The sequence below is a fragment of the Leptonychotes weddellii genome, chromosome 9 (genome assembly GCF_054177405.1).
Source record: "Leptonychotes weddellii isolate Sample4059 chromosome 9, ASM5417740v2, whole genome shotgun sequence".
Classification (NCBI taxonomy): domain Eukaryota; kingdom Metazoa; phylum Chordata; class Mammalia; order Carnivora; family Phocidae; genus Leptonychotes; species Leptonychotes weddellii.
Genome location: NC_138377.1, coordinates 32,967,727 through 32,983,058, shown reverse-complemented (window position 1 = coordinate 32,983,058; position 15,332 = coordinate 32,967,727). Strand labels below are relative to the sequence as shown.

General features: G+C 41.9%; 1 long non-coding RNA gene across 2 annotated transcripts in view; it reads left to right on the top strand.

Moving 5' to 3' along the window:
• The window catches only part of LOC102746297 (uncharacterized), an 82,464-nt gene that overhangs the window by 15,277 nt on the left and 51,855 nt on the right, over positions 1-15,332 (top strand). For both annotated transcript variants that reach the window (XR_014148431.1, XR_014148432.1), the window contains exon 2: positions 6,002-6,179. This is a non-coding gene — a long non-coding RNA (uncharacterized LOC102746297). The remainder of the gene's footprint in view (positions 1-6,001; positions 6,180-15,332) is intronic.

Sequence of the window (15,332 nt, the reverse complement as noted above, 5' to 3'; positions counted from 1 at the left end):
TTGGCGGGCTGTTTTAATCTGATTAACCCTCATGTCCCTGTCACCCAATCAGGTTTTTGCCACCTACCTATCACATGGGAAAGGGTGGAGGGCTCCTTCCAGGGTGGTGTAAAATCCTTTTAAGGGTGGTTTCCTCTTAGGGCAAGGGCCCCTTGTCCCTGCCTGCTTTTCTTTCAACTATCTTTCATTATAACTGTCTGTAAATGATAAAAAACTTAAAAATGGCCACGAGTAAAGATCTTATTGGAGTTCATTATAATGCAATTAATAAGGAAATTTGGTTATTTCTGTGACACACAACACTTTTCATACAATCTCTAGAACACTTATTTTAGTAACATATCTACACAAATATAATTTAAGAGGATTTAGTATCACTTATTTGGCATGCTTCCTATGTAATTTAATGTACCAAATAAGTATAATTAGTTTAATTTCTCACCAAATCTTTGAAATGTTCAGGGGACCCTCTGGAAAATTTCAATTAAATTATAGTCAAAAGACTTCATTTTAGAATTTGGCTTTGGGAAGTATGTCAAAAAATACCAAAAGGTTTGAACATTTGATTAAATAGAACCACAAATCATTACGAAACAGTAGTTAATTATCCATTTAACCAAAATGGCAATAAAAGATTTCAAAGGCAAATACAGATAACTATGAGCAAAATTTAGCTCTCTTAATATTAAGACTCAGTTTTCTTGAGTAATCAAAGACCTGATAAACATAAGAAATTATTCTGGCAGGGGCGCCTGGGTGGCTCAGTCGTTGAGCGTCTGCCTTCGGCTCAGGTCATGATCCCGGGGTCCTGGGATCAAGCCCCGCATCGGGCTCCCTGCTCCACGTGGAGGCCTGCTTTTCCCTCTCCCACTCCCCCTGCTTGTGTCCCCTCTCTCTCTGTGTCTCTCTCTGTCAAATAAATAAAATCTTAAAAACATAAAAAAAAAAAAAGAAATTATTCTGGCAAAACAGAGTCCTTGTTTTCTGGGCAGATAACTTTAAAGGTAAAGAAAAACTTTTGTTTATAATTCCTTATTAAGAGCAAATCAATAGTTAAAGAAAACTTGGTCCTTTTACCAAAGAGAAAACAAAATTTTAATTTTTCACCAGTGTACTTTTGATATTAAAACTGGGATGCCTATGTGGCTCAGTTGGTTAAGCATCTGCCTTCAGCTCAGGTCATGATCCCAGGGTCCTGGGATGGAGTCCCACATCGGGCTCAGCTCCTTGCTCAGAGGGGAGCCTGCTTCTCCCTCTCCCTCTGCCTCTCCCCCTGCTTGTGCTCGCTCGCTCTCTCTCTCCAACAAATAAATAAATAAAAATCTTAAAAAAAAAAACTCATTTACTTAAATTTATCCTAATCTTAGCCAGTACTGACCACACATTCTTTCTGATTTCTTTTCCATAAACCTACAACTCTCTTTTTTACATTCAGATTTTGTCCGAAGTTTTCCCTCTTTGAATAACCAGGCTCACTTTAGGACGAATTTTCTTTTTTCTCAACAAAAATGTGTTTCTATTTCTTAAACCTTTTCTTACCAAACACACATATCTTACTTTCCTTGCATGCAGAGTTGTTTCCCTTATTATTTCCAGTAGTCTTAATTACATTTATTAGAATTCTGAACTCCTGGAAATCTTAATTTCTAGTGAAAACTAAGTAGTAAGCAATTGTGAACTGTTACAGGAGAGTTCTTTAGATTGGCAAATTTGTAAATACATTTTATAATTTCTAGAAATGTACTTTTCATAGTACCATCTTTCAGTAAAGCACAAAACATGTTTACTAACACACCCAAATTTGTCTTTAGTTTCCCAGTAATAAGACAAAAGTAGATAAAATAACAAAACATTAAGTACTAATACGTCTTATTTGGAAATGATCTAGATGTTCAATGAATTTAACTTAACTCATCATTTAACTTAGCAAGATGTTAAAGTTTCAAGTTACCAGGGCACCTGGGTGGTCCAGTCAGTTAAGTGTCCAACTCTTGATTTTGGCTCGGGTCATGATCTCAGGGTCATGGGATTGAGCCTGATATCGGGCTCCAAGCTCAATGCAGAGTCTGCTTGAGGTTCTCTTTCCTCTCCCTCTGCCCCTCCTGTTCATGTTTTCTCTCTCTCTCTCTCAAATAAATAAATAGATCTTTAAATAAAAAAGTTTCAAGTTACCAAAGATTTTAGAAGCTATTTAAAAGACTGCCTACAAACTTTTTACCTTATTTTCGTCTATTTAACTACTTGTTCTTAACAATTATGGTTAGTCCACCCACGACACATCATGAGGCATTAGACAGAGTCAACCATAATCCTTAGGTTTTGTTTTGTTTTGTTTGGACAAACTTTGCAACAGAAATAATGTCACCAGCTGGACCCCAAGACCTGACCTTATTGCCCACCTACTTGTGCTCAGCAACCTCTGTTCCACATATTTCCTTAAGCTCTCCTTTCCAGTGTGTCTCTTAACTCAGGCAAAAGATCTGAGAGGCATAGCATCCCATGATGGAAACCAGAACTACCCCTCAAACAAAAAAAACTGCCTAGACAAAGATCCCCAGCTGGCCCAGACTACCCAGACCTGTTTGAACTTAGTCCCTAGCTCGCGCCTGCACAGATGGACCATGGAGTGACTTCTAGAATGACCGACAACTATTTATTTATGTGAGAGAGAGAGAGAGAGCATGAGAGGGGAGAGGGTCAGAGGGAGAAGCAGACTCCCTGCTGAGCAGGGAGCCCGATGCGGGACTCAATCCCGGGACTCCATCCCGGGACTCCAGGATCATGACCTGAGCCGAAGGCAGTTGCTTAACCAACTGAGCCACCCAGGCGCCCTATCAGGGAGATTTTTAACTAAGATGGGAATCAAAAGATTTATACCTATGTAAAGTCTGTGTTGGGGAGCAAGAATTCCTGTTGCCTCAAAATTTATTCTAGCTGGGCTAAAAATCAGATTAACAGAAGAAAATAATTTTTTTAAAGATTTTATTTATTTATTTATTTATTTATTTATTTATTTATTTGAGAGAGAGAATGAGAGAGAGAGCATGAGAGAGGGGAGGGTCAGAGGGAGAAGCAGACTCCCTGCTGAGCAGGAAGCCTGATGCGGGACTCAATCCTGGGACTCCAGGATCATGACCTGAGCCCAAGGCAGTTGCTTAACCAACTGAGCCACCCAGGCGCCCTGGAAGAAAATAAAATTTAATAGGCATAGGTACGGGGAATCCACATAGACATGGAAATTCCAAAGACAGGCAAAATGAGGTGTGTATGTCATTCTGAAGTAAGGAGAAAAGGGGTAAGGATCTGGGATTTCAGAGGAAAGGAATGCACTTCACAGGGCGATAAGAAGAGCAGATGCTTGGTAATTAGAAGTTTGCCCTGCATACAGATGGTCACTTGGATAAAATTTATCTCTGTTAATAATCCTTATTCTGTGAAACACCCCCCCAATTTTGATTTTTCTGTGTGTGTTTTTATTATTTATTTATTTATTTATTTATTTATTTATTTATTTATTTATTTGAGAGAGAGAGACAGAGAAAGAGAGCATGAGCAGGGGGAGGGGCAGAGGGAGAAGCAGGCTCCCTGATGAGCCAGGACCTTGAGATCATGATCTGAGCTGAAGACAGACGCTTAACTGACTGAGCCACCCAGGTGCCCCAATTTTTCTGTGTGGTTAAGGAGAGATATATGATCCCACAGGGTCTCAAGTGCCTTTGGCTCAAAATAATCCACATGCCAAAGTGACACATACTGAGGGGTCCTGTCCCAAACCCCTTCATCTGTATAAAACATTTTACTTCTTAATTTTTTTTTTTTTTTTAAGATTTTTATTTATTTGACAGAGAGAGACACAGCGAGAGAGGGAACACAAGCAGGGGGAGTGGGAGAGGGAGAAGCAGGCTTCCCGCCGAGCGGGGAACCTGATGCGGGGCTTGATCCCAGAACCCTGGGATCACGACCTGAGCCAAAGGCAGACGCTTAACGACTGAGCCACCCAGGCGCCCCTGTATAAAACATTTTAACAAAAGCCTTCTTTCTGGTTACACAATTCAAACTTGGCTTCTATTAGCCTCTGAACATTGGCCTTCCACTGATAATTTGTAAGAGGGCCTGAGAGAAATTTTGGTCATGTGTTTCCTCTGTGAAGGGGAGATTGTGAATAGTCAAATAATCTTTCTAATTTCTCTTTATATTTGGTAGGATCTTCTGAAAGTAGAGGTAAAGGGGCTTTATTGCTTAAAAAATTTGCTGCTGTCCAGGGGACGCAAATTCTTTTATGGTGGAGGGTCTGTGATACACCTGCATAGAAATGCCTGAGGCTGGCACAACTGGATTACAAAGCCCTGGGAGGTAGGAGCAAACAAGACTCACTGCCAGTCCTGGGGGCTTTAAATTCATTTCCTGGCTTTCAGCGTTTACATGAGCGACCCGTATACTTTGAACCTAGAGATTGGCCTGAGTGCTCACTGTAAATCCTGTAGGAAAGGGGGACAGTTAAAAAAGGCAGATGAAACTGGATTTTGTTTTTTTTCAGATTTTATTTATTTATTTGACAGAGAGAGACACAGCGAGAGAGGGAACACAAGCAGGGGGAGTGGGGGAGTGGGGAAGGGAGAAGCAGGCTTCCTGCTGAGCAAGGAGCCCGATGTGGGGCTTGATCCCAGGACCCTGGGATCATGACCTGAGCCGAAGGCAGACACTTAACGACTGAGCCACCCAGGTGCCCGAAACTGGATTTTAGGAAGGGGAATTTACGTTGGATATGAACATTTATTTTTGTCTTAAGTCTAATTTCTGTTCTTATATCTTTTCAAGGGAGTCCCCAAAGCAGGTCATTATACTGAGAAAATTGAGAGCTATCTATACAGAATATATGTGTTTCTAAAATATGACCAATTTAAAGGATCCATCATCTGGCCATTGACAAGTAGGATCTCTTAATAGTAATTCAAACCAAATAGCCTTTTAATGGCTTAACCACAGATGCAAGAGGCATCCAGACAGGGGGCACAGAAGATGTAGACCTCATGAGTCAAAAGTTTACTACCAAAATTAGTCTAAGGAAGCAAAAGCCTTTGTTGCTCAAGTGGGAAGGATGGGGAGGTGAAAACGGTGTCTCCTGTCTCCCACGGAAACGTGAGTTGCCTCCAGTCGGTCACAGATCTGCTCATCTGTGACGCTGGGCAGGGGCTACTGCAACCAAATTAACGTGAGTTTGCTCCTGGGTGAATTACAAGTGGAGACTGCACCAGATGGAGTTGTCACACAAAAGAGACTTTATTTGCAACAAATAACTTCCAAAGCTGTGACTCCCTGAGCAGGAGCGAATGGGTTCTTTTTATTTAGGGTTTAGGATGAATATTCAGAGAGGGCAGCTTCATCATGGCATTTAAAGGGGACATAAAGTTGTGCAGGCTTATACCTGCATCCAGGGTTATGTTTATGAAGCTTATGTTCCTCCTAGGGCAGAGGCTTTAACATTACAAGGAATCAGAGGAAACTGTCTCAGGTAAGGAATGCAGGGTCTTGCTTACCTTTGATATAGCACTGGGAGTTTTCAAACTGATTTATTGTCTCTGATATGGTTAGGCTATTTCCTGGCCAGGTAGAGACTGTTCTTTTTTTTTTTTTTTTTTTTGAGAGAACGAATGGGAGGGGCAGAGAGAGAGAGGGAGAGAGAATCTCAAGCTGACTCCTTGGTGAGCTCTATCTCAGGACCCTGAGATCAAGACCTGAGCTGAAGTCAGATGCCTGCAGCCTACTGAGCCCCCCCAGACACCCAGAGACCGTTTTTTGCATTCCCTTTGTTCCTTTAAAATCCTTCTCTATTGAGATGTTTGTACTTCTTTGTAATTCTGACACCGTCTGGGCAGTTACACAAGCAGTATGCTGAAGCAAGTAGAGCTCTTAGGGCATATATGGATCACCAAAAATAGCTGGAGGCCTAAAATGACTGCTCTTATGTCACCATAGTTATGTTTCATCTTTCTTTTTATAGGGATCCCTAACTCCGCTTACACTACTGGGATGGGACTTTCCAGCGCTAAGAAGCAACAAAGGTTGAGACAATGGAGGAACTTCCCAGCTGGGACCTCTCATGACAAATGCAGTGGGAGCTGGCACGTCCAGATTCTTGGAACCCTAGTCTATTTGACTGGCCTGCAAAGTGCACCCTGGTAAGTGTACCCTTTGGATGGGGGAGACCAAAGAGAATACTATCACTGGTCACAAAGCCAGGCTCTTAGGACTGGTAGAACAAGATGAAAGGAAAAATCTCATCCACTTTTTCTTAGAGGCACATTAACAGCTTTAACTAAGCCTTGGAGCTTTTGGAGCCAAACTAATATGTAGGAGGGATGTACTGTGGGGGTTGGTATTGCGTGATGTTTTATAATGTTGCATGGAAATTTTCTTGAGGTTGGCAGGTGACCTGGTGTCAATCTAATCCATTCCATGACTAACTTATCCTAACACAGGAGTCCTCGAGTTAGGTGGTAAGTATTCTAATAGCCTTTTTTTTCTTTTTTCCTCTCTGTCTAACAGCTTTTAAGTGCTTGACCCATGCCTACTAGTTTTGTGGCTTGGACTTCTGGACTTCAAAGATGTCCCTTAGCAACAGCCTTTACCTCATGTTCACATTAACCTACAGCAAGGTTTATATGACAAATGACATAAAAGACAAAGAAAAACAAAGACCATCTCAAGAGGAAATGGATCCGTATTCCACTAAATTTACCAAGAGTTATTAAGCCTGAGGAACTAGTTCCACAAGTATTTTCTTCTGCTAATCTAAATTTAGATAAAAAAGGACACTCATTACTCTTACTCCATCAGACAGACTCCACAGATAGGGATCTCAGGAGACCGACAGGGTAAAAAATCTTACCTTCAGCCGGCTGTATGTCAGATTTCCCAAGGATCTCTTAGCTGCTGCTGTGTCCAACAAGTCAAAGTATCCTGCTAAACAGGCCAGCTATTGAGGAAGAAGAAATTTTCTTCTATCCAGGGTTTTTCCAGCTGGACTAAGAATTAAATTTACATGAGACCAACAGATCAACAGGAGAAAATCAAATTTAGTTTCATCCCTATGGGGAATCCACACAGACATGAAATTCCAAAGATAGTCAGGCAACGGGAAGCTCATTGATTGACATCCTGAGCTGAGGAGAGGGATAGGGGTCTAGGGATACAAAGGGGAGAAAGACCATTAGCATGAAGGTGAGAAGAGATTTTGGTAAACAAAGGTTGCGCTGTTATACAAGTATGTTTCTTAGGTAAAGCAGAATCTCTGTTAGTAACTCTTCCTGGCGCAGGCTCTCCTTTCCAATGCAAATTTAGGCAGTTGAAGGGAGATAAAGAGCTTTTCCTGAATCTGCGGGGCTTTGACTGCTTTTAAGTCAGAATAATCTTCATGTCAAAGTGTCCCACCTTGGGTCCTTGGCCCCTTCAGAATTTTATACGAAACGCTGGGAGTATAAATGGCACAATCAGGCATTGCCCAAACTAGAAGATGTGGGCTGAGTAAAGAGAGCCTGCGCCTAAGACTCACTTTAATGCATAATCTTGAGAGCTGTCACTGTGCAAAAACCAGCACTACTAGCTTAAAGTAGAAGAGGTTTTGGCTGCTTCTTTAAGCCTTCAAGGCCACTCTTCATCAGGGATAAGTAAATAGCTCAAGGAATTTCAGCAGGAGGTCAAAAGATATTTCCAATATAAATAGTCTCCATATTTTTGCAAGAATACCCATTAAGAGGATGGGAAATTTAATATTGAGCCATCTATGGGGGAAAAATATCTTGTCTCTGAAGAAGAGGAACTTTGTTCACTGATGCAAGAAAACATATCATTTTTGTTTGTTTTTGGTTTGCAAGCGTTTAGTCCAGATTTGTAGTGTAAACAAATGGAGTAGATTATCTCCAACTCTAAGTTAAATGAATAATCAGCCACACCTTTACTTTTAGAGTTTTATTTTTATTTTTTCTTAAAAGATTTTATTTTTAAGTAACCTCTATACCCAATGTGGGGCTCAAAGAGTCACATGCTCTGCTGACTGAGCCAGCTAGGTGCCCCCACTTTTAGAGTTTTAATCAAAATTATTTAAGAGAAGCAAAATTAGCTGATGTAATTTTCATCTGTCTGCCGATTGGATGTACAAATAAGAACATGAACTAAGTGACCTGACACCCACGTTTGTTCATCATTCTTTTATGTCAGCCAGCTGGTTGTATTAGCATAAATAGTTCCTTTTTAAAGATTTTTTGGGGGAAGCTATCAACAACATTTTGTGGACAATTCAGGAAACTAGAATGGACTACATTGTTAAATTTCTTGGGCATAAATATGGTATTGTGGTTATGCAGGGGAATACATGCTAAACTATTTAGCAGTGAAATGTCACGATGCCTCCAAGTTACTTTTGAATGGTTCAGAGAGAGAAAAAAGCAAACTGGTACAATGCTACAAGTGGTGAATACAGGCAAAGATTATATATAGATTTATCAAATGCTATCATATCCCTTTTTCCGTAGATTTAAAATAAAATGTTGAAGGAAAATGATGTAAACAAAAAGTTTTTGAAGCTTACAAAAGGGTTTTTCCCCTTTAAGTCTTAAGTAAAGAAGCAATATGCATAGCTTTAGAGGCTATATAAAGCCTATTTTATTTTATTATTTTTTTAAAGATTTTATTTATTTGACACATAGAGAGAGAACAAGCAGGGGGAGTGACAAGCAGAGGCAGAGGGAGAAGCAGGCTCCTGCTGAGCAAGGAGCCGGATGCGTGGCTCAATCCCAGGACCCTGAGATCATGACCTGAGCTGAAGGCAGACACTTAACCAACTGAACCACCCAGGGGCGCCCCTAAAACCTACTTTAACTCCTGAATCATATTTTAATTTGACTGAAATACAGTTTTATGACCAAATGCTAAACTTTTGTCTTCCCAAGAAATTTTAAAAGGAAGGCAATATAGGTAACTCAAAATGAATTTGCAAAATGGGATTCTCTGCCATCAGACCAGGATAATAAAAATAGGAGGGGTAGCTGTTGTAGGTAGAAAATATGATTAAATCTGGGCATGTGTTGTCACAGTTAAAACTGTCACAGTTAAAACTGATTAAAATCAGTTTTAATTAATGGATTTAATTAATGGATGTCATTAATCCAATCTGGTCAACAGATTGGATTAATGACATCTACCTGAAGCCTTAGAGGACTATTTATGAAGAGTTCCACTGTGTTTGTATCAGTGAGGGTCTAGGCAGAAAAATAGAAACCAGTGTTTCAAAGAGAGAATTTAATGCAGGGAATTGGTTACACAGGTGATTGACCAGCTGAGGCTGAGAGCCCCCCCACCCCACTCCCCACCCCCCCCAGTAGTGCAACTCAGAGTTGGTGCAACTCAGAGTTAGCTCAGCAAGAGGCGGCTCCCTCTAGACTAGTGCCTAGGGGACTTGGAGAAGAAATGGTGCCATCAGAGCTGGAAGCGGGGGCTGCCAGTTAAGAGCTGGAGCCAGGGCAGGGGTGAGCACTGCCAGAGAGGGAGGGAGAAACCTCTGCCTGTCCCCTTCCTCCTCTCCTCCAACCTTTCACCAGTGCTTCTCAATGACCAAACCTAGCGGGGAGTTATAGGGTGAACTCAGGAAAAGTAATCTCTTGTGATAAAGAGCAGAGGAGGGAAAAGGCAAGGAATGGACCTGAGAGCAAGCAGCTAGAGAAAATGCAAACATACTATTACATCTTCTTGCTCTTTTCTAAAAATTCTCATATTCACAGTCCTACGTGAATATACTTTTAAAAAACAAAAGAAGAGATAAGAAATTCTAGTTAATAACAGTTGAGTTGAATTAAGACTAATGAGAAAACAATAACATCTTAAAAATTTGGGGGTGCCTGGCTGGCTCCATCTGTAGAACATGTGACTCTTGATCTTAGGGTCCTGAGTTCAAGCCCCACGTTGGGTGTAGAGATTACTTAAAAATAAAGTATGGGGGGTGAGGGGCAGAGGGAGAGGGAAGGATCCCAGCATGGGGCTCAATCTCACCACCCTGAAATCATTACCTAAGCCAAAATCAAGAGTCAGACGCCTAACCAACTGAGCCACCCAGGAGCCCCTTAAAAAAAAAAAAAAAAAAAAAGTCTTAAAAAAAAGACTAATGAGAAAAGATTTGAAAAATAATATATTCTAACTATATCTGGACTTATTCAGGATTATTATAAAATATCAAATTTTGGGGCACCTGGGTGGCTCAGTCATTAAGCGTCTGCCTTCAGCTCAGGTCATGATCCCAGGGTCCTGGGATCGAGCCCCCCCATCGAGCTCCCTGCTCAGCAGGAAGCCTGCTTCTCCTTCTCCCACTCCCTCTGCTTGTGTTCCCTCTCTCGCTGTGTCTCTCTCTGTCAAATAAATAAATAAAATCTTTAAAAAATATATCAAATTTTGCGTCTTCAGTAAATAGTCAATTTTTAAAAAAATAATTGTGTCTGCCATTAGTATTACCTAACTAATGTGTGAACAAAAGTCTCTGAAGAGTGGAATTGTTTTCCAGGAGGATTTAGTCTTACATTTTGAATACCTAGCTACCTAAAGGTAGAACATCATCCCTGTGATACTGAAACAGCTGGAGTAACCTGGCAGTATCTTTATTCCTGTGTGTTTAAGTATCATCCTGTATTCAGTTATCAATGGTAGGGAGTTGTACAATGTGACAATATTACAGAAGCACAGATTTAGCAGTCGTAAAAACAACAACAACAGAAAAAAACCTACATTAAACTCCATTAATTATTTTCTTCTAGGCAGACCGTTTTCTAGAAAGGGAAGAAATTCTGAAATAATATTTCTTAGTCTGTAGACTACTACAGGGGAGAAAAGAGGAAAAAAAAACAAACACAAAACCCTTGCATTTCACCTATCCTACTTCCCTCTGTAAAGAAAATTTCTCTGGGGAGAGAGACAAAAATTCCTCTTCACTTTATTATTTTTTTTTTAAGATTTTATTTATTTATTTGACACATAGAGAGAGAGTGAGCACAAGTAGGCAGAGCGGCAGGCAGAGGGAGAGGAGAGGCAGGCTCTCCACTGAGCAGGGAGCCTGACACGGGACTCGATCCCAGGACCCTGGGATCATGACCTGAGCCGAAGGCAGACACTTTACTGAGCCACCCAGGTGCTCCTCTTGACTTTTCTGTCTCTTATTTTATGATACTAGAAACAACTGAATGGTGTTGGAATTGAAGGTTGGTGGTAGGATGAAGGGGGAGGTGAGTGAAATGGGAGAGAGAACAAGATCTAATTGGCTTAGTTGATGAGTCCATATTTAGAAAGTCATTATAAAGGGCAATCTAAATTAAAGATCATAAAAAGGCAGAGGTGTTTTATTCAGCTTGTACAATCAAAAAAAAATTTAAGCTATTTGACATTAAAAATTGAGAATTTCATATAAAACTCTAAATTCTAGCTTCTCTTATAAATTAGGGTGCTCTGGCCACACTCGGCCCTCATTCCTGCATGGCAGACTTGCTGGAGCATGTCCTTTCCAGATCTCGGTGTCCCAGCTTTACCTGGTTCCGTCATGTGTGCCGCTTCCCTGGCCCTTATAGGCAGCAATCCTCTTTTCTTTCTTCTTTTCATTCTAGACTGGATAAGGATTTGCACTAGCTATCACCTCCTTTCATATTGAATCAGCTTCTGCAACACTTAAGGGTCCACTTGGGGGGCACCTGGGTGGCTCAGTTGGTTGAAGAGCTGACTTCGGCTCGGGTCATGATCTCAGGGTTCCTGGGATAGATAGAGCTTGGCATTTATGCTCAGTGGGGAGTCTGCTTCTCTCTCTCCCCCTGCCCCTCCCCACCCCATGATCTCTCTTTCTCCATCTCTCTCTCAAATAAATAAAAAAAAAAATCTCTTAAAAAAAAAAAGAGTCCACTTGGTAAGTGAAATCAGTGAAACCCCAACTCAGAAATTCTAGCAAATACTCCCATGATACATCATTTCAAATTCTTTGTAAAAGGAGGTGATGCAGACTGGCTGGGACTGAGGATCCGGGGTGGGGAGGGGGTTCCCATAGGACCAGCCAAGAGGGTTCCTGGCTTCCCACAGGATGGAAATCAAACACAGCCAAAAAGGAAGTGAGAGCAGAGTTTATTGAAGACAGAGTATAGATACAGACAGAGCATGGAAGACTAGGAAAGGAAAGTGAACCTCATTCTTTGCTTGGGACCTGGGGTTTTTACTGAGGACAGTGTTCTGGTGCTCTTCTCAGTAATCCAGGAACAAAGATGAATATTTAGGTGTTCTCCAGAAGTCACTTATGCCCTGGAGCCAAGAGTCTTTTTTTTTTTTCTTTTTTAAAGATTTTATTTATTTATTTGAGACAGAGAGAATGAGAGAGACAGAGAGCACATGAGAGGGGGGAGGGTTAGAGGGAGAAGCAGGCTCCCTGCCGAGCAGGGAGCCCGATGCAGGACTCGATCCCCAGACTCCAGGATCATGACCTGAGCCGAAGGCAGTCGCTTAACCAACTGAGCCACCCAGGCACCCTGAGTCTTGATGAGTCAGTAGTCTTGGAAAATGTTCATGACGACCCTGCCCGGTCACTCCTCAGATGTTATCTATTCTGTTAGAAGACTCTAAAGTTAAAGTCGTTAAATCCTTGATCTTTACAAGGAGGGCATGCATTCTCTGTTTTGTAAGGCATGTGTAAGGGAAGCAAGGGTAGCAAGAACGGAAGCAGCAAAAGGAGCGAATAAAGCAGTTTTTCATGGGGTCCCTTTAGTTTCCCTGTTTCAGGGAAGGTGATTGTGTGATTACATGTACAAACACATTTTTGCCCACAACTAAAAGACTTTGCATTGACTTGAAATAAGACTGTAAAACCGAAACAATTAAAAAAAACTAGAATAAAAGTCTAACATCCAGTAATAAATGTTAACTAGCAAAGGTTAAGTCCTCTTGTTGATAGCTTCCTTTAAGTCTTTCCCCTTTTTTTTTTTTTTTAAGATTTTATTTATTTATTTGAGAGAGTGAGAGAGAGAGAGAGCACAAGAGGGAGGAGCGGGAGAGGGAGAAGCAGACTCCCCGCCGAGCAGGGAGCCCGATGCGGGACTCGATCCCGGGACTCCAGGATCATGACCTGAGCCGAAGGCAGTCGTTTAACCAACTGAGCCACCCAGGCGCTCTAAGTCTTTCCCTTTTTTTAAGGTTTTATTTATTTATTTATTTGAAAGAGAGAGCACAAGCAGGGGGAGGGACAGAGGGAGAGGGAGAAGCAGACTCCCCACTGAGCAAGGAGCCTGACGTGGGACTTGATCCCCGGACCCCGGGGATCATGACCAAGCCGAAGGCAGACGCTTAACTGACTGAGTCACCCAGATAGATGCCCAGTCTTTCCCTTTTGTAGTATGTACCCAGTGTCAGAACAGAATTCCTGTCCCCTTCAAGGTCCTTCTAGCTAGACTAAGAATTGACATGAAACAGATTAACAGGAGAAGAAAAAATTTAATTTTGTATGTAATTTTGACTCCACGCAGACATGAAAATTTCAAAGACAGAGAGGCAAATGAGGTATATATGTCATTCTGAACTAAGGAGAAGTGGGTAGGGGCCTGGGACTTCAAAGGGAAGGAATGCAAGTTGCAGGAAGATGAAAAAGAGTAAATGTTTGGTAAAGAAATGTTTGCTGGGCCACTCAGAAACAATGGGACATAGAGGACTTGGATCAAACAGGCCTTGCTAGGTCCCTCCCTATCTACCATCCCTAGTTCATAGTATAATATATAGCTATCTATGATAATAGCTCTCTTCCTGGAGCCGGTCCTCTATCTAAATTCTTTTTAGGCAGTTGGGGAAGTAAAGAAGGACTTTCCTGAATCTGCTGGATTTTAATTGCTTTTTTTTTTTTTTTAAGATTTTATTTATTTATTTGACAGAGAGAGACACAGCGAGAGAGGGAACACAAGCAGGGGGATTGCGAGAGGGAGAAGCAGGCTTCCCGCTGAGCAGAGAGCCCGATGTGGGGCTCGATCCCAGGACCCTGGGACGATGACCTGAGCTGGAGGCGGATGCTTAACAACTGAGCCACCTAGGCACCCTTTTAATTGCTTTTTAACTCAAAATAATCTTCATGCCAAAGTGGCCAGTCTTGGGGTGATCTGCCCTTGGCCCCTACACTAATTTCAACTTGTTTGATGCCTTGCACTCCTGCTGGACTATAAGCTCTGGATGGCAAGGTTTCTGTCAGTTTCTTATATAGCCGTATGCCAAAGCAGATAGCAAAGAGGTTCATTGCTTCAATAAATAGATGAAAATATATGAAGAAAATTTTTGCTCAATTGCTGCTAAAGTAAAGCTATAGTAATCACACATAAAATTATTTTTCGGGGGCGCTTGGGTGGCTCAGTCAGTTGAGCATCTGACTCTTGATTTCAGCTCAGGTCATGATCTCAGGGTCATCAGATGGAGCCCTGTGTTGGGCTCTGTGCTGTGCTCTGTGCTGGGCATGGAGCCTGCTTAAGATTCTCTCCCTCCCTCTCCCTGCCCCCATACACACATGTGCACGCTGTCCCGCTCTCTCTCTCAAGAAAAAAATATTTTTCAGATTCCTAGCACCAGGACAAAGAGAGAAGCAGCCAAGAGACTTGGCTTGTGGCCTAACCATATCCTACGATTAGCCTCTGTTCCAAAAAGCAGTGTGGAAAAAACAAGCAAACAAACACTCTAGCTGAGAAGGTCACTCTGGATTCCTCGCTGTTAGTGCCTTGAGGAGCAGGGTACAGGGTACATATCACTGGTCTGGGTTTCAGGACAGGACTTTGGTCTCTTGGAGGAACACCGTCACAGAGAAACTGATTTTCAAATGGGAACCTAGTTGATAAAGAACAAAACACAGGGGCGCCTGGGTGGCTCAGTTAAACGGCTGCTTTTGTCTCAGGTCATGATCCTGGCGTCCTGGGTTTGAGCCCCACATAGGGCTCCCTGCTCAGGCAGAAGCCTGCTTCTCCTGCTCCCTCTGACCCTCCCTCCTGCTTGTGCTCTTGCTGGCTCATGTGCTCACGCTCTCTCTCTCTCTCTCGCTTGCTCTCAAAATGAATAAATAAAAAAAAATCTAAAAAAAAAAAGAACAAAACACTGAATATTGTTTGCAATGGTTTAGAAGGTGGCAGAATCCCATAACTAGTCCTGGCCAACAAGACAAACTTAATTTGTAGGAAGTGACCAGAGCTAACACACTACTCACTTTCAGAACTGATCCCAGAGTCTAGGGAAGGGTCAAGACTGCAGTGGCTGGGGAACACTTTGGTAGAGAATCAGGAGGGCCATTAAAAAATTCT